General features: G+C 45.1%; 1 long non-coding RNA gene across 2 annotated transcripts; it reads right to left on the bottom strand.

Moving 5' to 3' along the window:
* Nucleotides 1-2,294: 2,294 nt before the first annotated feature.
* LOC144684192 (uncharacterized) lies at nucleotides 2,295-23,693 on the bottom strand. Of its 2 annotated transcripts, none has more exons than XR_013577441.1 (5): nucleotides 23,137-23,693; nucleotides 21,876-22,041; nucleotides 21,466-21,599; nucleotides 21,186-21,337; nucleotides 2,295-3,702 (listed from the first exon to the last, which is right to left on the bottom strand). It is a non-coding gene; the product is annotated as an uncharacterized LOC144684192 (long non-coding RNA). The 2 variants fall into 2 exon arrangements; XR_013577442.1 differs by having other exon boundaries at nucleotides 23,142-23,693.
* Between the last annotated feature and the right edge of the window lie 476 nt (nucleotides 23,694-24,169).

Genomic DNA, 24,169 nt, shown 5'->3' with positions numbered 1-24,169 from the left:
AGGTATCTGGCACCACCACACCTGTCTGGTAGTAACATGGATGGGGCACATGTACATTGGTGGTTGGCAGTAGAATGGATGTATGACTTTTCTATCTGACACTGACATGCCTGCCTTGCAGTCACGTGGATATTTAGCCCTAATGGGGCTTTCTGGAGTCTAATATTGCTCCTCTTCACGGTCCAAAATTATCTGAAATCGAAACTATCAATCTAACTTCAGAAGCTGGGATGAGATTTCATCCAATTTTTCTCCAATTCTACATGCCTAACTTAATAAAAATGGAAATCACCACAACTCCAAGATCATCCCAAAAATCCTGACAACAATCAATGAAAGCTGTAGCCTTTGTTTGTAGCAATACTCTGTTAATATAGGCAATCTAGTTTATCTTCATAGATCACAAAAGTTAAATTGAAGAGACCTTAAATCAATTCATTTTTTATCCTAGTAATCACCTGGAAGTTTTAAATATAAAAAAAACCACAAACTAATTGTGCTAGCCTATAACTGGGCCTCCTTACAGAGATTACAACAAAATCTGCATCGGGTCAGTTAGTTAAGTTGACGAACAATATGTTCCAGAATAAGATCAACAGCACAGATTCAATCCCCATATTGGCTGAGATAGTTCTTGGGCCTACCTCCTCGTCTTGCACAATAGTGATATGGCATAAGACATAATTAGCAATCGTCAATGGCCTGCAGCAAAGTGTAAAAGCAGAGAAACTCCCTGCATCGGTCATCCACTGCAGCTACCCAGATATCTTAGATCTCCCTTGCCTCTGGGATCAAGCAAAAGCAACTGAAAGAGTAGGGCATCCTTTCTTCACTAGAATCAAATTCCTTGGTGTAGGTTTAGCTGTAAAAAGCTTGACCTTTGAAACCATTTACAGCTCGGACATGTTCAAACTGCTACATATTCATGCTGCAGCAGAATCTCAGTATACCTATCAGTGTTAATGAGTCAGATTACAGAACTCTTCACCCTTTACTTGCAGGAATCGCAATCAATATTAACACAGACCGTATAACAGACTCATTTACTGCTAGTACACACCATCAGCATAAACACAGGTCTGATTATTGGGCACTTAAACTTTCATTTCTAGTATACACCATCAGCGTTAGCAGAAGTCTGCACTTCACTCATTATTCCCTTTTTACACTGTCCACACTAGCATGGGTCTGATTATAGGACACTTCACTCCCAGTAAGCATTAGAACAAGTCTGATTATACATCAGTTTACCCTTCACTCCTGGTTCAAATTGTGAAGATTAGCATTAGCATTATGAGGCATTTCACTCCCAGTGCACACTAACAGCGTTAGAATTGATCATTTTATACAACATTTCATCCTTCACTGAATATAGGGCACTTCACCCTTCGCTCCTATTACACATTATCAGTGTTAGTGCAGGTCTGATTACAAAATTATCCAGCACTTGCTCTGAGAACTCTCTCCACAGATTAGTATAGGTTTGATTATAGTGCAGCTAAAATGGATAGCTGTATAATTCATTCACTTCATAAGAAAAAAAAATGTGCATTTTTATAATGCCATTCACAGCCTCAGGTATCAGAAAGTGTTTTACAGTTAAATATCTTTGATATGTTGTCACTGTTGTAATGTAGGAAGCAGATGTTATTTATAAACATTTGATCTTCACACTAATTGATTATGGATAGACGACTGGGCAGATACTGAACAAGCATCAAAAAACTGGAGGAGAAACTGTCAACTCTAAAATTCCAATATCTCTGAGTTCTGAATCTTAGCTAATTTTATTAATGATACAAATAGAAATATTTAACTTTAAGTAAAAGGCGTTTATTTAGAATACAAATCAAACATTCACTCGACTTTCCTACACACAGTCTTCTGGGTGACAAGGAGATTCCACTTGATTGCAAAATCTATCATTAAGACTTAATTTTAGAACTCTTTCTCTACAATTGTATTTTGACAATATAGTGTGTTACTTAGTATAATCAGTGCAAGCTAATATGTGTTACAATTGTCACACTAATGTAGACTACTTAAACACCAATTAAAGTCTAAAACTGAGATTAACGCCTTTGAATACAGTCCTCCAATTATGTTTACTGCTCATTATCTATGAATTATTGTATTAATTGATGGTCCAATCTATTATACCACACATGGTTAGTGTACTGTTGCATCAAGCTGTGACTAGGCTGGCATGTGTACCAGAATATTAAGTTGTGGATAGATTGAATGATTACAGAAGTTGAGTCTATTAATTAAAAGACTACCTCAGTCCATTTGGATAATCTTCACTGTATTTGAGTCTTTAATAACTTGTACTAGCATGAGCATGACTACAGTGGGATGGCACAGAATACAGAAACGTACAGCAGAATAGAGTACAATACATTTTGATAGAAAATGATACCATAGAATACAATAGGATACAACTGATTACAATGTGATACCATAGAATATGCTAGGACACAATATAAGAGAATTTAATAGGATACAAAAAGATACCATGAGATATAAGGTACAATAGAATACCATTGGGTACAAAAGAGTAAAATAAACAATAATAAGTATGAAAAACAGATTACAACAGATTACAAAAGGAAGCTTTATTAAATTAATAAAATTGTAATATTCTGGGACACTTGCTGCCTATTTTACATTTCCTTTCTTCACCAAATAGAACATGTCTATGCCTTTAACACATAAATGAAGCAAGAAAATCATTATGCATGTAATTAAAATAATGTTACACCCAGTGGCCAAAGCAATTCTGCCCCCTTTCCCTCCAAGGGAGCTGACAGATTATGAAGGTCCATGGTTTACAAAAATATTCAGGGAGTCTCTCAGTGAACTTAGCATCATGGGTGCATCATAATGTTTTGTTTGTATTAAACATATTTGAGAAGGAGGAACAGGGTCAACAGGAGAAGATATCGAGGAGATTTGAGCATGCAGCTAGCAGACCAGCTAGAAGCACAACTACCCAATGGAGTTCGGATACCATGGGCGCAACAGAGGCCTGGATCTGTAGGAGGCTGCATTTCACCAGGAACATAAGTCAATGAGCTGTGTAAGCTCCAGAACCAGGCATGTGGCCAAGGACATACAACGGATAGTGAAAGTAGCTAAAAGTGAAAATAACCAAATTCCACTAAAATTTTCCGGATGCCACTAGGAGACATCAGTAAGAACAGTCACAATTTGTTCAACAACGTAGTTGCACCTCAACATTTGTGTAAGCATTGATAAAAACACTAATGAGTTCTCATTATGCATTCACCTTGACCCAACAAAGACAATTGATGCGAAAAGCTGTGACTGGTGACAACTGAGTGGAACAGTCACAAGAGGATGAGATGTGGAGGACTCCTGAGCAGTATCTTGACAACCTGTTTGGCACTGGGAAGCTAACTTTACATGTTCCACAGCTGATAAGTATCCCTTCCCCAGGGCCCAGGAGCAGCACATCTTATTCTAGCTGTGAATGCTTTGGGTTTTATGCTTCTTGTAATATGTTCTCAGAAGACTTGTATTTCTAAGGGATTGGCAACAGCTTGACAGCCACCTAGCTGTTCCATATAGTCCAGGGAGGGTAAGTTCCAAAAGCAGCCATTGATCCCTGTACATGTAAACAGTTGTGTTGTTGTGTGACTTTTGAATTAATTCTCAATGGTTGAGCCATCATATTTTCTTCTGCAAATAAAAAGCAAAATGCATTGCAAACTCTATTAACATTAGGGAGAGCTGCATTAAGTGTTTATATTAGAGTGCAATTACTTTGCTAGAGTACTTTTGTAACACCTGTTCTGTTTGTACATAATGATCAAACTCTCTCACTGGCATACAATAATAATTCTGAAATAACCTCATTACCTATCTTTTGTATTCCACTTCCTACATAATGCTGGAAAAAAATCATGAACAGTGCTTTTATGGGCATTATCAAGTGCACTTAGGGTACCAATGTGGCATTCATGGCACATGTGCACACTTCTGTGCACCAGACTCCACATTGGTAATGGATTAGTGTGCGTTGCTCTCAACATCCAGTAGAAGTATGCAGAGCAGGTATATTGTGGTGTCAATCAGTGTGAAGTGCTGATTTGTTGCCAGTGCTGTCATTTTGTAGCTTCACACCCTCTTATGACCTTGCACTGAATATAATGTTAAGCAGCTTGATGACCCCTCCCTCCAACCCATTCATGCTATTTAAAGGGATCATCAACCACTTAAAAGTTAGTTGCTAGTTTATTTCTTCTGATTGTTGCCACAATTCTATATGTTTTTGGTGCTTTCCAAAGTTGTTTCAAGTCTCAAAAGTCTGCAGAGAGTACTGCAACAGGTGCTAAATTACTTTTTGGTGACTTTGAGGCTTCTTCACAAGCCAGTTACTCCCAAACATGGGTACACTCATGAACCATGACTGGGAGAATGACTAGGGACCATGCAGAACAGGACAAGGTGCTAGAAGAGGGATGAGGAGACAGCAGAAGGAGTGGAAAAAGAAGGGGGGCTGCAACCAAGACAGCCCCTTTCCACGTGGATTGGTGGGAGGCTGCTAATTTTCAGTGGGGGAGACTGCAGATGGCCTTGGAGGATGACCTTAAGCAGCTCTGGACCTAAAAGACCCAGCTTCAGACTGCATCATCTCACCATGGATGGCAGCAGGTTGGGTTGGCTTACTGACAGGCAACAACAGAGGCAGTGGCAGAGTAGCAGAGGTGGGAACATGAAAGAAGTCATCCTGAGACAGGACAACAAATTCATGCTCCATGAAGCCACTGTCACTTTTCCAGCATGGTGCTTCAGGAACCCTAGATATCTATTGGAGGAAAGGTTATTGTGACGCATTGCAAACTCTTTGAATACTGGTATTCGCACCAACTATGTCAGCAGTCTGACCTTGCACTGAAAGTTGAATCATCAACCATCAGATGCTGCACCATGTTTGTGTCCACAGGTGTATTGATGGAGTTGGCCACCAGTTCCTGCTAGAAAGGATGGGCTCTGAGCTCTGCACAAAGCCCTGTGCCAAGCTGGAATCCTCCATTCTCTCTGACATTGAACTCAGGTTTTCTCGTAGGCTTCCCAATGGACCGAAGGTTTTGTTGTGTAAACCCATCAGCCCTTTTCTGTACCCTGGCCCAGCAAAGTCATCTGCAGCAGAACTAGTGTGGAACCTTTATCTCCAACAAACTGAACCTGCACTATCCTTGCTTCCTGCTTTGACTGCAGCCCACTTGTGCCCCGTGTGTCTCAGCACACGGAGATCCATGCTATCCTCTAAAATATATCCCCCCAGCTGGTGCCTGCAAGTCTGAAATCAAGTGATGGTGTGTCTTCATCATCATTGTCTTCTTGATTTTCCTCCTTGCATGGAGGAGCTTGAAAGAGGAAAGGCCCAAAGGTAAGGTTGTGGTGAGGGAAGGGGTAGAAAGTAAGGCATACCTGCTTACAGCACCTGCAGCTTCTCAGTCAGCAGAGGTTGTGGAATGAGGCTGAAGTAGGGTGTGAGGTCAATTGGGCAGAAATATACCATAATCCTCAATGATTTAAGCCCATCACTGGCCACAGCCTCAGCAATGGTCATTCCTTCTCCCTCTCTAGTTAGTTCCTGCTGCTTCTGATTATGCACCCCACCTTCTTCTGCAAGAGACAGGGAACTGTGTCAATGACTGTCATGCAGCAGGTTTACCTGATGTGGCTTCATGGTTGAATAGCTGCCAGTGTGTTCAAGTTGTGAGATGTGGGCTTGAGACTTGCAGCGGTGCTAAATGTGTGAGGGTGAGGTGAAGCATATAGATATTCGATATGTATCTTGATTGATAAAGATTGTCGCTTGGTGAGTGATGAGGATGTGGTGAATTGAGCAGCGGCTGGGGATAGTGGTGCAGTTGGAATGGTATGGCATTTGAAGATGCATTCACTAGCCTTGGCCATTCATGTGCAGCTATTAAACTTCTTATGGCATTGCATCTAAGTTCTCAGGGTGAAACTGCATTGACCTACATGCCTACCTGTTCCCACTGTCTTCTCACTGTGTGTGGTGGGGGGTTTGGGAGGGTGCGGGGGGCTCTGACCCACTGCAGTTACAGGACATCTCTTCTTCCAGTGCAGCATCCAAAAGCTTTGTTGGCCATGCTCTCCAAAGGTCAGCCATTGGTCTTTGTTGCATTGGTTTACACCGCATGATGTAACACCTCCAGCAGCAGTGATGCCCCTTCCCTTTCAGTGGTGCAGGTTAACTTTAAGCAATGTAGGTTATCTTTTAGTGGTGCTAGCAGTGAACAGCATGATTGGTACTGGCTGCATGCAGAAAACATGATCATGAACAGGCAACATAAAGATGGCGGCTGCCTGCTTTACGTTGAAAACTGCACAGCACAATCACTACACCTGTTTTCTGGGTCTGTCTAATTTATCCCCTGTGGTTCTTTACACTGCTCCATACAAATTAACTTAAAATAATTTTGTGTATTTACCTTATCCTCTACAATCTTATTTACCTCTACAAGATCACCTCTAAGATGTCACCTTTGGATGTTTAAGAGCCTGTCTTTCCTCATAGCTGAGATATCAAAGACTAGACATGGTTCTTCTCTGCCTTGCCTTCAGAGCTTGAATGTTTCCTTACATCTCTGGGTGTAGAACTAGACACAGTACTCAAGGTTTGGTCTGATCATTCGTAACAGCTTGATATAGACTTTGTCTGTTTTGAGCCTGTTTGGATTTTTTACCTCTTACCTGACTGAACTGTCAGAATTGGAACACAGAATAAATTTCTTGTGGTTATATTTTGTGAAAATGCTCAGGCAAATATGTCTGCCATCTGTAGCCTCCTTAGGTATCAATTAGTAATGGGTACAACTGACCTGACGCCGAGCGGTCTCGTTCAGTTCCCCCAGACCCAGCAAGCACTCAGGCTGGAGGGTTACAATGACCAACCTTCACAGCTGAGCCACCATGAAGAAAACCTGCTGTTACTCCAGTCAATGTGACAGGCAGTCCCACTAAGGAGATCCAATAGGTGCAGCTGACTGAGCCCTCAAACTGAACCTTCCATTCTGGAATTTAAGTTGAGAGCTGGGAGCGGAAATGAGGGTGATTTCCGTTTAGGGGTCTGACGACTGGCCACGTGTGATCGGATGCAGATCAGCTCATTAGATATGCATGTGCTAGGGGCACAGTGAATCTGGTGGCGGGGGCGGGCAGGGAGTCACTGTCCCCTCCCTTACCTCAGGCATCGAAGGCCCAGGCGCCATATTTAAAGGGACCTGGATAACCACTCACTCCCTGCAAGCCATCGGCATCACTGTCACTGTCATTCACACACCCTGCCACTACCAGTGATGTCTCAGAGCAGACAAAGAGTGGCCCCACAGGTCAGAGACAACTCGCTGTAGGTTCTGCTCCAGGCCATCTAGGAATGGTGGGAGGCCCTGTTTCCCAGGGATGGAAACAGGATGCCCTCCTGCCTGATCAAGACAGGCTGAACGTACGTCGCAGCAGAGGTTAGAGCCCGTGGGGCCCTCTCCAGAGACTGACTCCAGTGCCACAAAAGGGTGAATGATCTGCTGCACTCCGCCAGGGTAAGTGGCACTGTCTACCCGCTGCAAAGTGACACTCATTAGGGCATCAGGCAGTGAAAGCATGTGAGTGCAGGATGTCAGACAAGGGTTTTGGCTTGCAAGCCTCAGCAGCAGATGGAACATGTGCACTGAATGTGTGGTAGCCACTTCCTGTTGTCAATGTTGTCCCAATTGCAGGGCAATGTGGCTGTCAAGCACTTACTGAGGAGATTCAGGAGCTGTAATGGGCATACATGCTCATAAAGCGGTCATACACCCATTGAGATGACTCTCAATCATTCTGTCTATCTGTTTGCAGATGAACAATGCTCATAATTGCCAGGAGCAAAATAAGACTGGAGGAGGTCTATCCAAGATAAGAATCCTCATGCCCTTTGAGGAAGAGGCTGCGGAAATTGCCAGGAAGGACCAGGACAAAGCCTACGTGGATGGAAAGACCAGAGTGTTGTAGTCATCCAAGTGTACCGGGTAGGAAAAGAAAGATGAAGAAGCTTTGAAGGCACATGCATGGCATGGGCGTCCAACCATGGTATAGATGTTGCAAACTTGTAAATATATGCTCACTTGCGCAGTTTGGAAGTTTGCTGCATTCTCATTTTGCTGCTAGTTGCTTCAACGGTTGCGGACATGTCAGGGCATGGAATCTGGTCTCCCTTCAGATCCCAAATACATCTTATAATCCAGACACTTGTCTCACATCATCAGGATCGTAATCACTGACTATTCTGAAATGAAGATGTGCAGCCTAAGCACACATCATGCATTCCATCAGTTTCACCTCACCAGGTTCTGAGCTCTATGAGAATGCTGCCTGCACAGCATCTGCAACAAAGTCATTGCATCTCCTGCTGCTGTTGTCCTGATGTGAGATGTGAGGAGGATGCAAAGAGTACTCAAGGGGAGTTAAACAGGCTAAGTGAATGGTCAAGAACACTGTAAATGGAGTGTGAGGGTGAAAAGCGTCAGGCTGTCCACTGTGGTCTGAAGAATAGAAAACCAGTGTCCTTCCTAGATGCTGAGATAATGAGAAGTGTGGACATCCGAACAGGCCTGGCTGTTCTTGTTCAAAAGTAACTGTGAGCTAAGGAGCAGGTGCAACCGGCAAGAAAGGAGGCAACAGGCAAATTGGCCTAAGATTGCAAGAGGGATTGAGTGTAAGATAAAAGAGGCCTGGCTGTAGGTGACTACAGCCTTGGAGTAATCTCACCTGGAGTATTGCCTGTCCTGTTAATTTCCTTACCTAGAGAAGGATTGACCTCACATGAAGGGGTTTCAACCAAGGTTCACCAGACTTATTCCAGGGACTGGGGATTGTCCTATGAGGTAAGATTACTGCAGTTCCTGACCTTGTTGGATGTTATAAGCTCCATGAATCAGGGAGCAACCTGCTGCACCACAGAGGGAGTAATACAAGTGAGCATGGTTCTCATCCAGTTGCATCATGGTTATTAGGATGTCCCTTTAGTTGACCAATTACGTTCACTTTTAACTCCACCCACACAACAAGACCCTCCTTCAACTTTGAGGGATTGCACTTGCTGACTGACTGTGTTCTCTAGTTCAGATAAAAAAAACCACACGTCACCTTTCAAACTCGCTCCACCACCTTCTACCCTCCCACTGTCACCCACCAACTTCCCCCCATCACCCTTGACCAACCCAAGATAACCATCCCTCTCCCCTCTGTCACCCTTGAACTGGCCCTGTTACCCTTGAACCTATAACAATATGTAAGGCTCTTCCCTCCCACCCACGTCCCTGCACCCTCCCTGGCCCAGACAGCCTTCCTCCCTCGCTGCCCTGGTCAGTCTGGCTTCCTTCCCCAGGCACCCTTCTACTCTGCCTCGCTGACCCTGCCACCCTTGCCCAGCTCCCATACAGCTTGGCCGACTGGTACCTGATGTCAATCAATAGCCTGACATTTACGAACAGTCCCTGAGAAGGGCAAAGCAGTGGCTACTCACTCCAAAGCCCAGGAAGGAGTCTACCTTGCCAGGTGCACACCACTTATTTGCAGTCGTGAATCTGAAGGCACATATTTCTCGCTCGTGGACAACTTAATTTGGAGGGGGAGCTGAATTCTGACAAGCTGGCCTTTTGACAAGCATGCTGTGGGGAAGCTCGACCCACCTTTAAAGTTCCGAGGACTTAATTGCAAAAGTTTATCCTGCCATTGGGAAGCTGAATTTTGGCCTCCCATGCAATTACGTTCTCCTCCCACTTTTCTTCCTACTCCAGGAGGGCCCAGAAGATTCCGCCCATAGAGTGGGCGGAGTCGTTACGCCAACATTATGGTAACAATGTAAATTCATTGACAGGCAATCTGATTTCGAATGGTGTTAGATAGCTGCAGTAACCCTTATTGCACCTTTCTTCTACATAGCCTTCTTCCAAATACAGTAGGTGGGAAACATTAGCCCTGGTTTTAACTTAGAACGAGTGCATAACATTGAAGCTGGGGTTGAGAAGGATTGGTGACAGGTTTGCTTAGCCACACTGGCATGAGGTCCCTTTAACCACCTTGGCTCACTATGGTATTTCAGGACTGACTTTTAGCTGAAGCCAGCAGGAATTATGTGGAGTCTGGTGTGCTGGAGCAGGAATTGACACGGCAGCAGGCTATCATTGGGGAGCAATTAAAGAACTCTTTTTTAATAATACTTGCCTGCAAATGGTGTACATATACAATCAGTTCGCAGATCACAAAAAGCTATTGGCCAAATCTGTGTTAACTGCAGTCTCACCATATTTAGAAGTTTAACAGGCTCAAAGCAGGCAGCTATTTAATTTAAAACAAAACTTCCTAAATACTTATGTGTTTCCTTTCCTCAAATTCTATTTCAGAGTACTTACTTGAATGCCACACTCTCAAGAACATTTTACAGATCTGTGCAAATCCTGCCCAATTTCTCAGTGTTATTTAATCATGCAAGAAATTAACATTATTGCAATATGATGGAAGATTTATGTATTTGAGATTGACAACTTTTCCATGATTACTAGAATCAAATCAACAAGAGATCACTCCTCATGCCCACATGTCCATCCTTGGCCTGCTGCAATGTTCCAGTGAAGCTCAACGCAATCTGGAGGAACAGCACCTCATCTTCCGACTAGGCACTTTACAGCCTTCCGGACTAAATACTGAGTTCAACAATTTTAGATCATGAACTCTCTCCTCCATCCCCACCCCCTTTCTGATCCCCCTTTTTCCAATAATTTATATATTTTTTTCTTTTCCCACCTATTTCCATTATTTTTAAATGAATTTCCATCCATTGTTTTATCTCTACCTTTTAGCCCATTTCAATCCCTTCCCCCCCCACCCCACCCCCACTAGGGCTATCTGTACCTTGCTCGTCCTGCTTTCTACCCTTAATGTCACCATTAGCACATTTCTTAGCTAATATCACCACCGTCAACACCTCTTTGTCCTTTTGTCTATGACATCTTTTGGCAATCTCCACCTATCACTGGCCCTCTATCCAGCTGTACCTGTCCCACCCCACCTTAAACCAGTTTATATTTCACCTCTTTTCTATTTTTCCTTAGTTCTGTTGAAGGGTCATTCGGACTCGAAACGTTAACTGTATTCCTCTCCGCAGATGCTGTCAGACCTGCTGAGTTTTTCCAGGTAAGTTTGTTTTTGTTGTGTAAGAGATTACTTCTTCTTCTACATGCAGCATCCTCTATTATTTGAGGGGCGCTGAACCGTGGCTTATGCGTTGATTTTACTGTGGGACAGGCTGAGGAGACAGGCCCCCTCAGTCAGAATGGGGTTTGAACCCTGTGCTCTTGCCATCATTCTAGCTGTCTAGCCAACTGAGCTAACCATACCCCACTACCAACCCCTCCTCCCGTGCCCCCAAAAGGTTACTATAACTGAAAAATGCTGAAAACACTCAGCAGGTCAGGCAACATTATAATGGCACTTGCTCTCTTGCATGTGTCAACATTGAATGCAAACCCACTGTCGCAGCAGTAGCTGGGCTCTCTCCGCCCCTCCCGCCAGAAGAAAATGCAAGATTCACCATCGAAAGCCTGGCAGCTAAGGCACCTACCACCATGAAGAAGGGCAGCTATTGGGAACTTCTGGAGTGCACATCTTGTCAGCTACTTGTGTAAGGATAACATCAACTATCATTAATTTATACAAAGTGGACAATATGTCTTTTTTTGCTTCCTTGTCTTTACTCACCCCGCTCTTGTGTTTTTCTTTCTGGCCTGCTAGAAAGGTTATTTCACAGATGTCTGTAGAGTCTTTACAGACCCCCAGCTCTAGTTTGAGAACCGCTATGTGCTATGGGGTTGTCACTACCATTTTTCAGTTCCTGGATATCATTCGCTATGAAGGCTAGGGTCCCCACAGTGATATCTGCTTCACTGAAATCACCTTTGATCTCTTTATGAGTGCACAATCTTACATCCTCTACAGCTCAATTAACACAAAAATGTCAGAAGAAAGGCGTCAGGCAGGTAGTCAGGAAATCCTCAGGGTGTATCTCACTCGAAAACCATTTTACTGTGTTGGAAAATGGTGAGAGTGATGGTTCCTCTGGGGAGTGCAGCCACGCTCATGGCACTGTGAGTGGCTCAGCCGCACAGGGGGGGGAGGAAAAAGAGGGTAAGAGCAATAGTGGTAGGAGACTCGATAGTAAGGGGAATAGACAGGCATTTCTGCAACTGTAGACGTGACTCCAGGATGGTATATTGCCTCCCTGGTGCCAGGGTCAAGGATGTCACTGAACAGCTGCAGGGCATTCTAAAGGGGGAGGGCAAACAAACAAATATCATGGTACATATTGGTACCAATGACATAAGTAGAAAGAGGGATGAGGTCCTGCAAGCAGAATTTAGGGAGCTAGGAAGCAGATTAAAAAAACAGGACCTCAAAGGTAGTAATTCCTGGATTACTTCCGGTACTACACGCTAGTGAGTATAGAAATAGGAGGTTAGTCCAGATGAATGCATGGCTGGAGAGATAGTGCAGGAGCGAGGGCTTTAGATTTCTGGGGCCGGTGGGACCTGTACAAGGTGGACGGATTGCACCTGAACCGGAATGAGACCAACATCCCTGCGGGGAGGTTTGCTAGTGCTGTTGGGGAGGGTTTAAACTTGGCAGGGGGATGGGATCCTGAGAGGAGGTTCAGCAGGGGGAGATGCACAGCCAAAATTAGAAGAGAGAGCAAGTGAGCTTGGAAGGCATAGGAATTATAGGCCAGTTAAGGCGCAAGGGAGTTCGGCAAGGTTGGATGGTATTTATTTTAATGCAAGGAGTCTGACGAATAAGGCAGATAAGCTGAGGGCACAAATTAACACATGGAAGTATGATGTCATTGCTGTCACAGAGACACGGTTGAGAGAGGGGCAGGATCGAAAGCTCAATATTCCAGGATATAGGGTCTTCAGGCGAGACAGGGAAGGAGGTAAAAGAAGATGGGGTAACACAATATTGATCAAGGAATCAATTACAGCCATAAGGAGGGATGACATCTTAGAAGGCTCCTCAAATGAAGCCATATGGGTAGAACTTAAAAACAAAAAAGGAGCAATCACATTGCTGGGAATGCACTATAGACCCCCAAACAGTCTGGGAGAAGTAGAAGAGCAGATATCTAGGCAAATTTCAGAGAAGTGTGAAAATAATAGGGTAGTAATAGTGGGGGATTTCAACTTCTCCAACATTAACTGTGTTAGCCATAATGTGATAGGTTTAGAGGGAGCAGAATTCTTAAAATGCATCCAGGAGAGCTTTTTAAGCCAGTACGTAAAAGGTCCTACAACAGAGGGGATGGTCCTGGACTTAATTTTTAGGGAATGAAGCTGGGCAAGTGGTAGAGGTATCAGTGGGGGAGCATTTTTCAGATAGTGATCATAATCCATTAGGTTCAAGGTTGTTATGGAAAGGGACAAGGATGGGCCAGGAATCGGAGTTCTAAATTGGGGGAAGGCCAATTTTAATAAGATCAGATATGATTTGGCCAGAGTGGACTGGGAGCAGCTACTTTTAGGTAAATCTGCGTCAGAGCAGCAGGACTCATTCAAGAAGGAATTAGGGAGAGTACAGGGCCAACATATTCCAGTAAAGATAAAGGGTGGGACCAATAATTCCAGGGAACCCTGGGTGTCAAGGGATATACAGGATTGGATAAAGAGAAAAAGGGAGGTTTATGGCAGATACCGAGGACTCAAAACAGCGGAAGCCCTAGGGGAGTATAGAATGTGTAGGGGGGAACTTAAAAAGGAAATTAAGAGAGCAAAAAGAGACTTAAAAAAGCATTGGCAGGTAAAATAAAGGAAAATCCAAAGTTATTTTACAAGTACATTAAGAGTAAGAAGATGACAAGGGAAAGAGTAGGACCCATTAAGGACCATAGTGGTAATTTGTGTGTGGAGCCGGTAGGGTTTTAAGTGAATACTTTGTGTCGGTGTAGACAAGTGAGAGGGATGACGTGGGTATGGAAATCAGGCAGAAGGACTGTGATATAATTAAAGAAATTAGCATAGAAAGTGGGGAGGTTCTAAGTGGTCTGGCAGGCTTAAAAGTAGATAAATCTCCAGGCCCGGATGAAATGTATCCCAGCCTTTTGAGTGAGGCAAGGGGGGAGACAGCAGGGGCGCTGGCAATAATTTTCAATACCTCTGGCCACAGGAGAGGTGCCAGAGGACTGGAGGACAACAAATGCGATACTGTTATTCAAGAAGGAAGGAAGAGATAAACCAGGGAACTACAGGCCAGTCAGTCTAACCTCAACCTCAGTGGTGGGGAAACTATTGGAAGCAATTCTGAGGGACAGAATTAATCTGCACTTGGAGAGGCAGGGATTAATCCAGGACAGTCAGCATGGTTTTGTTAAGGGGAGGTCATGTCTGACCCATTTGATTGAATTTTTCGAAGAGGTGACCGGGTGTGTAGATGAGGGCAATGCATTTGACATAGTCTATTTGGACTTCAGCAAGGCTTTTGATAAGGTCCTGCATAGGAGACTGATAACGAAGGTAAGAGCACATGGAATCCAAGGCAATTTGGCAAACTGGATCCAGAATTGGCTGAGTGGCAGGAAACAGAGGGTGATGGTCGAGGGGTGTTTTTGTGACTGGATGCCTGTGTCCAGTGAGGTTCCACAGGGATCGGTGTTGGGTCCCTTCCTTTGTGGTATATATAAACGATTTAGACTTGATTGGAGGAGGGTTGACCAGTAAGTTCACGGATGACACGAAAATTGGTGGGGTGGTAAATAGTGAGGAGGATAGCCTTAGATTACAGGAGGATATAGACGGGCTGGTCAGGTGAGCTGATCAGTGGCAGATAGGATTTAATCCGGATAAGTGTGAGGTGATGCACTTAGGCAGGACAAACAAGGCACAGGAATACACAATGAATGGTAGGACCCTGGGAAGTACTGAAGATCAGAGGGATCTTGGTGTATATGTCCACCGGTCCCTTAAGGTAGCGGGACAGGTAGATAAGGTGGTTAAGAAGGCATATGGGATATTTGCTTTTATTAGCTGAGACATAGAATATAAGAGCAGGGAGGTTATGCTGGAACTGTATAAAACGCTGGTTAGGCCACAGCCAGAGTATTGCGTGCAGTTCTGGAATCCACATTATAGGAAGGATGTGATTTCACTAGAGAGAGTGCAGAGGAGATTTACCAGGATGTTGCCTGGGCTTGAGTGTTTTAGTTATGAGGAGAGACTGGATAGACTGGGGTTATTTTCCTTGGAGCAGAGGAGATTGAGGGGGGACATGATTGAGTTGTATAAAATTATGAGGGGCATAGATAGGGTAGACAGGAAGAAAATTTTCCCCTTGGTAGAGGGATCAATAACCAGGGGACATAGATTTAAGGTAAGAGGCAGGAGGTTTAGAGAGGACGTGAGGAAGAATTTTTTCACCCAGAGGGTGGTGGGAATCTGGAACCCATTGCCTGAAAGGGTGGTCGAGGCAGAAACCCTCATAATATTTAAGAAGTATTTGGATGTGCACTTGCAATGCCATAGCATACAAGGCTATGGGCCTAGTGCTGGAAAATGCTAGAATAGTTAGGTACTTGTTTGACCAGCGCAGACTCGTTGGGCCGAAGTGCCCTTTTCTGTGCTGTAGACCTCTCTGACTCTATTATTCTAGATAAGTGATCATTGAGATGGTTAGAGTGTGATTCATCACCATTGCTGCAGGTTCTGAATGACAGTTCTATGTGCTTTAGTTCATAGAATCATAGAATAATACAGGACCGAAGGATACCATTCAGTCCATCATGACTGCTCTCCACATTGATTCTAACCTCACAGCAGACCAATCAAGTGTGCGGGCATGCTTATGTGCAAAAAATAAACAAAACTCTCATTTAATACATTCTTAATGAGCTAAGAGAAATTAACCTCAATAAGGAATGCCAAGCAATTTGTCCCAAAAACATGCTGGGTTAAGGTGTCTCCAAATCTCTTTCTCCTTGAGATTGAGGGTGACTTGCTTCCATTCTGGTTCAATGGGTTCTGAAATGGCTGATAAATCCAATGTGCAACCTGCAGACTCAGGCACATGTGGGGCAAGCGTTGCTTGAAGCGATGGATAGATTGGATGTTTGAAGGTTTGTGCACTCCCTCCGGCATCCCGACGTCGTTTCTGCACATTCTTGACCAAGTCTCTTGATGTTTGTGGTGTCTTCCCGAATGAGCTTTCCCCATTTTGGTCGGTCCCAAGCCAGGGTCTTTAATGAGTCAACGGGCATGTTTGGACTCTGGAGGGATGCTTTGAGGACACCCCTGAAAGGGGTGAAAGTCCTCAAAGTGATGCCTCCAAATATAGCACAGCGCCAGACAGATCAAATCCAAGATTCAATCCCAGCTCTGCGGTTAGTTAGTTAAGCAGCAGCTGAGGAGCTATAAATAGCCTCGATGCTCCTACATTGAAAGAGGTAAAAATAAGACAAGGCTCCTGCTCTTTATCACTACATAGAGGCAGCTGAATATCGGAGAAAGATAGGAACTGCTGGTTGTGAAACAGTTTACAATCTAGACACTTACTTATGAACAAAACTCTGGCACTATCACACCTCCCTCTTCCCTGACTCCATAGCATGATGGGGGTCAGGCATTACTTAAACTAATTATGCGCTAATCGTACCTTTTGAAGTAAACAGCTTTTGCTTTTGCTTCAAGAGAAATAAGGGTGAGTCAGTGTCATCAAAAGGAAGCCTCAGATTAGAGTACTGGTGAAGAGCCACACCCAGAGAGTATACTATTTTTTCCTCTTTTAGATGGTCATGAAGCCACCATGCATTTCAAACCCTTTCTGACACATCGACATATCATATCACTGTTGATAATAATAGCTGACAAACGCTTTGACCTGAATTTTTAGGTCGGCAGTTGGGCGAGATCGGCGGGCCCAGGATCGGCTGGGGAACAGACCGCCGACCGCAATCGGCTCCTAACCGCGATTTCACATTGGCTGGCCAATTAACAGCCAGCCCGCGTGAAATGTGCTGAGAAGCTCAGCGCTGGCGGGGTGGGAACGGCGAGAGGGCAGGCACTGACGTCAACACGGGCGCAGGCCAGCGCTAAGAGAAATCTCCCTGAAGGCAGAGAGCTGCCTCGGGGAGCTGAAGACCTGAAAAAACAAAAATAAAGGTTTCAGAGGCTGAAAGAAAGTGTCCGTGTGTCATAATAAATCACCTGAAAATTTAGCGACTGAAACTGCTGTCCACAAAAATTTGTTTATACTTTATTTAACCACGGAAACCTCATCTCAGCCGTGGATGATGCTTCATGAAAAATGTAAAGGCCGCCCAGCCAACCATGAGGTGGGACGGACCACGAAAAATCAGGATCAATTGCTCCATTACTGGACTTAATTGCCCTCTTAATTGTCGCTTCCAACTTTTGCACTCGCCCGTCGACCAAAATATCGAGCGAGCGCAGGATGACATTGGGATGCTCGCCTGACATCATCTCGTGTGATTTCACGGGTTGGGCATACACCCGCCTGCCGAGCTAAAAATTCTGCCCTTAATGTGTTTCTACCACCTTTCTTTATGTATTATTTTAATAGGGACAGGGGGTTGGCCTATTTAAAATAAATGTATTAAATAGCTGTTTGCTGTTGTCACCAGCAGTACATTTTGGCCTATGTTACATGGAATTATATTGTGTCTATCAGCAGAGAAACTGGTCTATGCCAATATTTATGGCCTTACAAACCTCCTCCTGTCATTCTTCATCTAGCCCTATTAGCAAACCCTCGTATAACAAAAATATAAAATGCTTGGAACATTCAGGAGATCAGACAGCATCTTTGGAGAGAAAAACAGAGTTAGCATTTCAGGTCAATGATCTTTCGTCAGACCTGGAAAATGTTAGAGATGCAACAGGTTTTAAGCAAATACAGAGGCCGGGATTTTCCAGCCCCGTCACGGGTGGGAGGCGCCATGGGTGAGGCTGCCCTCCCCCCCCCCCCCCCCAGCCAGAAGTCCATTGACTTGCAGCGGGACCGGAAGATCGCGGCGGTGGGCAGGTGCGGAAAATCCCGCCGAGAGGCAGGGAATGGGCCTGGGGGAGCAAAGGGAAAGTTCGTGATAAGATGAAAGGCAGGAGAAATTAAATGATAAAAGGGGTGATGGTGGAAGGAGAAATGAGATAGTAATGAGACAGGTAAAGAAACAAAGGATGGGTCTAGAGAAGGTGTAAATGAAAATAGCACAATCTTCACCAACAGTTACATCCGATAAAATGGAGGCAGAGATTAGGATCTAAAATTGATGAACTCAGCATTCAGTCCATAAGGCTGTAAAGTGCTCAATCAAAAGTTGTGGCGCTATCCCTCGAGCTTACATTCTGTAAAGCACACACTGCTATGTCCTGTTCACCATGGATGAAGCAAGCCAGGCTGCCAGAGCTGTGGAATTTATGGCGATCTCCAGTTTCCCCCTGTGCAGGGCGCAATTGACTACACACATGTGGCTCCAGGAGCTCCCTGGCAGCAGCCATTAAGGTTCATTAATAGAAAAGGATTTCACTCTCTACATATCCAGTTTACCTGTGATCACTGAAGGAAGATCATGCGTGTTTGTGCTAGGTACCCAGGGAGCTCACATGACTCTTACATCTTGAGTCACTCCCAGGTGCCACAGATCTTTGAGGGGTCTTGATGCATTGGGGGTTGGCCTTTCAGTGATAAGGGGTACCCACAAAAGACGTGGCTAATGACACCCGTTCGTCATCCACAAAGTGCATCAAAGGAGAGATACAATGCGGCACATTCAGCCACAAGGTCCTTAATAGAGCAAACTATTAGCATCCCAAAGATGTACTTCAGATGTTTGAACCAGTCAGGTGGGTCTCTTCAAAGCTCTCCACAGATGGTGTCCTGCATCATCATTGTTTGCTGTGCCCTACACAACCTAGCGCTGCAAAGGGGGGATGTGTTGCCACTTGGAGACATGGATGAGCCACACGACTCCTTGGACGAGGAGGACGTGGAATGAGATAAAGCTGAAGAGGGTGAGGAGGCAGACACACCTCTTGAGGATGCCATTGTATGGGCATGACACCCTCATAGCAACAACTTTCCGGGAAGGGTAAGGTGAAGACAAGCTGATACAAGTGCAGTTCTCCTGACCCTTCGAGCCAGGAAAGACATCAAGACTTTCTTTGTCATCATAGACTCAAGGTCATCAATCTCCAAAGGAAGGCATCAAGGCTAATAGTGGGCTCATCATTGGAAGGCTACGCACCCTAGGGAGCATGTGGCCATTGTGCAATGGGATAAGCACTCCACCAGCAAAGCTGACTTTCAGCATTGCCCTGGCATCTGGAAGACACATCGACCACTCAGTATTGACACATCATTTAATGATAACTTAGTACCCTTGTTAATACTGAAGAGCACTCAGGAGATGTGCCGGTGCATCGCTTTCATCCCATTCCAGTCCACCACCTTTTCGACCTCCCAAAGTGCAATATTTCCAAGGAACCCTAATACACTGATTGCACAGTCAGGTCATGAAATCCACAATGAATGCGCGTCTGGTACCTGGCACAGGATTCTCTCATGCCAATCCAGGCAGCCCTTCCGGTACAGCTAACACCCTCATATGTAATAGGCTGGTATCACCAGACTTGGCACGCAACTCTGACATTGCACACTCATTGCCGTCTAGCAGACATTACAAATGATAGCAAGGAAAACCAACCTCCATAGCTCTACATCATGCATGTGGAGAATGGGAACTAATAAAGGGTTAATGTTTAGCCATAAGCATGGTAGCGAGAGAATGCTGAAGGCAGCCATGAAAGACTATGGTCCTCAACAATGATTCATACTGTGACCAAAACCTGACAGTCATTAAATGCAGGCTGTTGCCAACTGGACTTGGAGTAACTCCAACATGGTTCTCAATCAAGTCCTATAACATTCACAAAGAATGGACTTCAGTGTTGCTGCATCAGCATGATCAATAACCTTCCAAAGACAATACTCATGAGGCCACATTATTAGATCCTCTGATGCAAAGCTTACATTTGCATTGTCCAACCATCATGTTCGGTCAGGAACTGCCTTTGTTCATTTTGCTTATGTGGAACTGAAGGCGACTGACTGAGATGAGATTGAGTTAGACAACATGGAGCTGAGGGACACAAAAGGACACAACTTAGGACTGGGGGCATCTGAGACCCTTGAATGAGCATAGAACATTGAATCACATCGAAGAGCTATTCAGCACCTGAGACATTGAGTGAGAGAATCAAAATATATTTACAAAGGTGCAAACTATTTACTGTGATTGAACACCTGTGCCACCACTGTGCATTCATAATTTCTTAATTTTGCTTACTCTACCGCCTCATCTTGGTGCAGCCCCAACATCCACAGCAGAGGAGGAGGCAGCCTGCTGACTGCTAGGCCCCATTGTCTGGGCTGACTTAAGGCAGGTGACTGGGGGCCTGAAGCCTGGAGGGCCCCGACCTGCTGTGCGTTTCTTGCTCAGGGACAGGTGCATCCTCCTCGGCATGATAAGCTGGGGTTGATGGGGTCACAGGCAGAGGGGATTTGGAGCAGCTGGACACCCTGGGAGTGTCCTGGGGGGTGGCCCTGGGTGTCCGGCTGATGCTCCTCTTCCCTTTGGGTGCCCGAGGATCCCTTTCTGTCTCCTTGAAGAGAAGGGGCACCTGAGGGAGGACTAGAGCGATGGTGTGCAGGTCTGAGCGCAAATCGACAGAAACTGCTGGACCCTGGTCTCCAAGGCAACCACCACCCATCCCATGGATACTTCGACGTGCTCGCACGCCAGAGCCACAGCATCAGAGAAAACACAGATGGTCTCCTCCATCCTTCGTTCCAGTCTGGTAACGGCCTCTGACAACTCTGCCTGATGTTCCCCTGCCTTCTTTGCATCTCTAACAATTTGGCCAGGGCCAATTGCAGAGGCTCATCATCTGACTTGGACTCAGCAGGGGCCTAGTCTCCAGCAGTCTTCTGAGTGCCAGATATCTCAGCTGTCACTGCCTCCATTTTCTATGGACACACTCGGTAAGGTGATCACCGGAGAGTGACCCTGAGCCTACTATAGATCTAGGACCCACCGAGGTGTGTGTCTCTGCACTGGTGGAGGGTGCAGGGGAATGTAGTAACAGGTCTTCTTCAAGTGGATTGTCCTCCTACTCATCTGAGGTGGTCTGGGGGCTGGGGCTGATGTGTTGGCTGGAGGAGTGTCCCAGCTTCTCCCTGTTGGCACCTGGAACAGAGAGAAGATAGAATTAATGCTTGAGTAAGCAGATTTATGTAACTCACAGTGATTGTCAGGGTGTGGCCAAGGAATAGAGGATGTATCCTCACTGGCTTGTTGGGGGAGGCCAATCTCGCCTTCCACACAAGACTGATCCCTCTCTTCTCCAGCCAACTCTGCCGCCTCCTCCTGGAAGTGGGAATGGTCCTGCAAATCCGGGATCGCCCCCTCCAGTCTGGCATCTCTCCCTCTTGTTGTGGGCTATCTTGGCCTGCATAAAGACAGTTGGGTGGACTGTGAGTACTACAGATTGAAGAGGAATTCAGGACAATGCATGCCTGCTGTGTGTGCTGAGCCCTCCCCAGTAAGGGCTGAAGGTGCCATTTGTGCAAGGTCTTAGGTGAGATGGTGATGTTAAAATGGCTGGCAGACATTAAGTGTTGATGCCCCATCTGCTGATAGTGTATGAGATCCCTGTGGACTGTAGCCCTTAGACTGCAAACCCTTATGAGAATGTGAGTTCAGAATGAGGGGAAAGTTCACTTACCCTGGTGGCCAGCAGGTCAGATCATTCATTGTCTTCTGCACTGCAGGGCGGGCCTTTTTTATTTCCCATGGGCGCTGACCTCCCTGGCGACCTCCACCTAGGCTGCCGAGGATAGATGGGCGGCCCTCGTGCTACCGTCCCTCAGAAAGAGGACCTCCCGCCTTTCCTGCATGGAGGAAGAGAATCAGCAAGGAGGCCGCTGAACCGTGGAGCACATAGTTTGTTTCTTTTCGATCCCATGCTTTGAGTTATCAGCACACACTTGGTCTGGTCAGAGAGTAAATGTGTGTGCAGGTGCCGTTTAAATATGGCACCAAGAATTTCGACCCCGTGAGGTAATGACAGGGCAGACGAATCGCTGCCTGTCCCGCCACGAGATTCAATAAGCTCCTTGCTGATGCATAAGTAGTGCACTGAAAAGCTGAATACCGGGCACAAAAATCCGCTCTGCCACCCAGCGGTAAACACGCCAATTTTCCCACCCGCCACCACACTTAGTCTCCAGAACGGAAAATTCCGTCCTCTGTCAGCTGCAATGATACATTAATACACAGCTAAGGGGTTAATATGGCAGATAATGCTGGGTAGTATAAATGTTCATTAAATATTTGGCTGCAATAGCTAAAATTGTAGATGATGATAATGCCATGGTAAACAAACCGGGGTGGGGGTTGATGGGCGGAGGGCGGGGGGGGAGGTGGGGTGGGTTGTGTGGGGGGAGGTGGGGAGCATGCGGTGGAGTCAAATAAAATGCAAAATGAAAGCCAAGCAAAAGAAGAAACTAATGCCACAGTAAAATGTGGCAAAAGGAATTGCACATGCTTCAATAGATAAACTTCAATTCCTACAATAAAGAATTAAATTAGCAAAAGGCTAGAAGATGCCCTTCCTCCAGTGTCCATTTTATATGGGCAAACAAACCTGTTAATGCATTCCACACAAAAAGCAAGGAACATCACGACTGATAGTCATTAGCATAAATATTTATTACTTTTAGGGCTTTGTGTAATGTCTTTCTCTTAGCAGGAAACTGTGTGGCTTGTGGAACAGGCAAGATACAGGCCTACAGCTTTTTCATCTGATTTTCCAACTCCACGCTCACCCATTTAGCACCTGTACTACCAGCACACTCAGTCAATATCTACACTTTGATAAACCATCTGAAACACTTGCTTAAATTCCACCCTGTAACTCACTCCCAGGTATCCATCATTCGATATATAAAACCACCGAAAGCCCCTGATTAGATTCCAGGCTGTACCTTACTTTCAGATATTGTGTGTGTAAACCATCCAAACCTCCACGATTAGATCCAGCCTGTAAACCCACTCCTGGTTATCCGTTATTCTTTATTTATTGTTAGAAATGAACGGTTGGTGCCAGTTTAAGAACAGGTTTTAATTTGGAGTCTGGTGATTTTTACAATAAAACCATCTGAAGAACTGAAACAACAGAACAAAAATTATTCACAGAAAGAGGAAGCTGACTTTGTTGGAACATTGCATCAGTCTAGTATCTTAGCAAGGGGCTGAAGTATTCAGCAGCTTTACTGAAAACCCATATTTGACCTTGGGGCCTAGTTGACTGTGCCTCACATTGAATGAGGAAGTTGGCTTCTTCAGCACAGGCTTTATACAGCTCATGTGTGCCACTGTGCAATCGGAGAAGTTTATGGGCTCCTGTGGGGCAGCAGATATTTCTTATCTGTTCGAACAGCAACTTCCCCTCCCCAGCCTGTGGTTGACTGCTTGCTGCGTTCCCAGGCTGTGAGTTTTACCACCCACGCCACCTCACCTCGTCCGCCTTCTCCATTCTCTTTCTGTATGTGGCGGTGCTGCGAGCTGCAGCATTGCAAAACTGAGGAATTAGTCCAACTCAGCAGAGCTCAGGCAAGAGTTTCAGTTCAAAGCTGATTAATTTAGAAACTGCTGCAGCTGACAAAGCCAGAGTCTGGAAATGAAAAGTTAACGTCTGGATGTTGTGAGCGAGAGCATGGGGTTTTTTTTTTTCACTTTCGTCCGTTGAGCTGTGCGTGCCCTTCTGAAACAATAATCACCTTTTAAGGCAAAAAACAAGTCATCGTCCAATCAGTATTGACCATTCTATGACTAATATAGCTCTTTCTAAACAAATGGAACCTTGCCAGTCATTTTCAGACTGACTTTTAATTCACTCACTAACACTGCTGGACAGTTAACCACCTCATTAAAACAGTGTTAACATGTCCTCATTATTATTTTAAGTAGAATTTTAGCACATGGTGGATGCAAGATACTTGCTATGTGACAACTTCA

The sequence above is a fragment of the Cetorhinus maximus genome, chromosome 9 (genome assembly GCF_964194155.1).
Source record: "Cetorhinus maximus chromosome 9, sCetMax3.hap1.1, whole genome shotgun sequence".
Lineage (NCBI taxonomy): Eukaryota > Metazoa > Chordata > Chondrichthyes > Lamniformes > Cetorhinidae > Cetorhinus > Cetorhinus maximus.
Note: the sequence above shows the minus strand (reverse complement) of the source record. Positions and strands in the feature narration are given on the sequence as shown.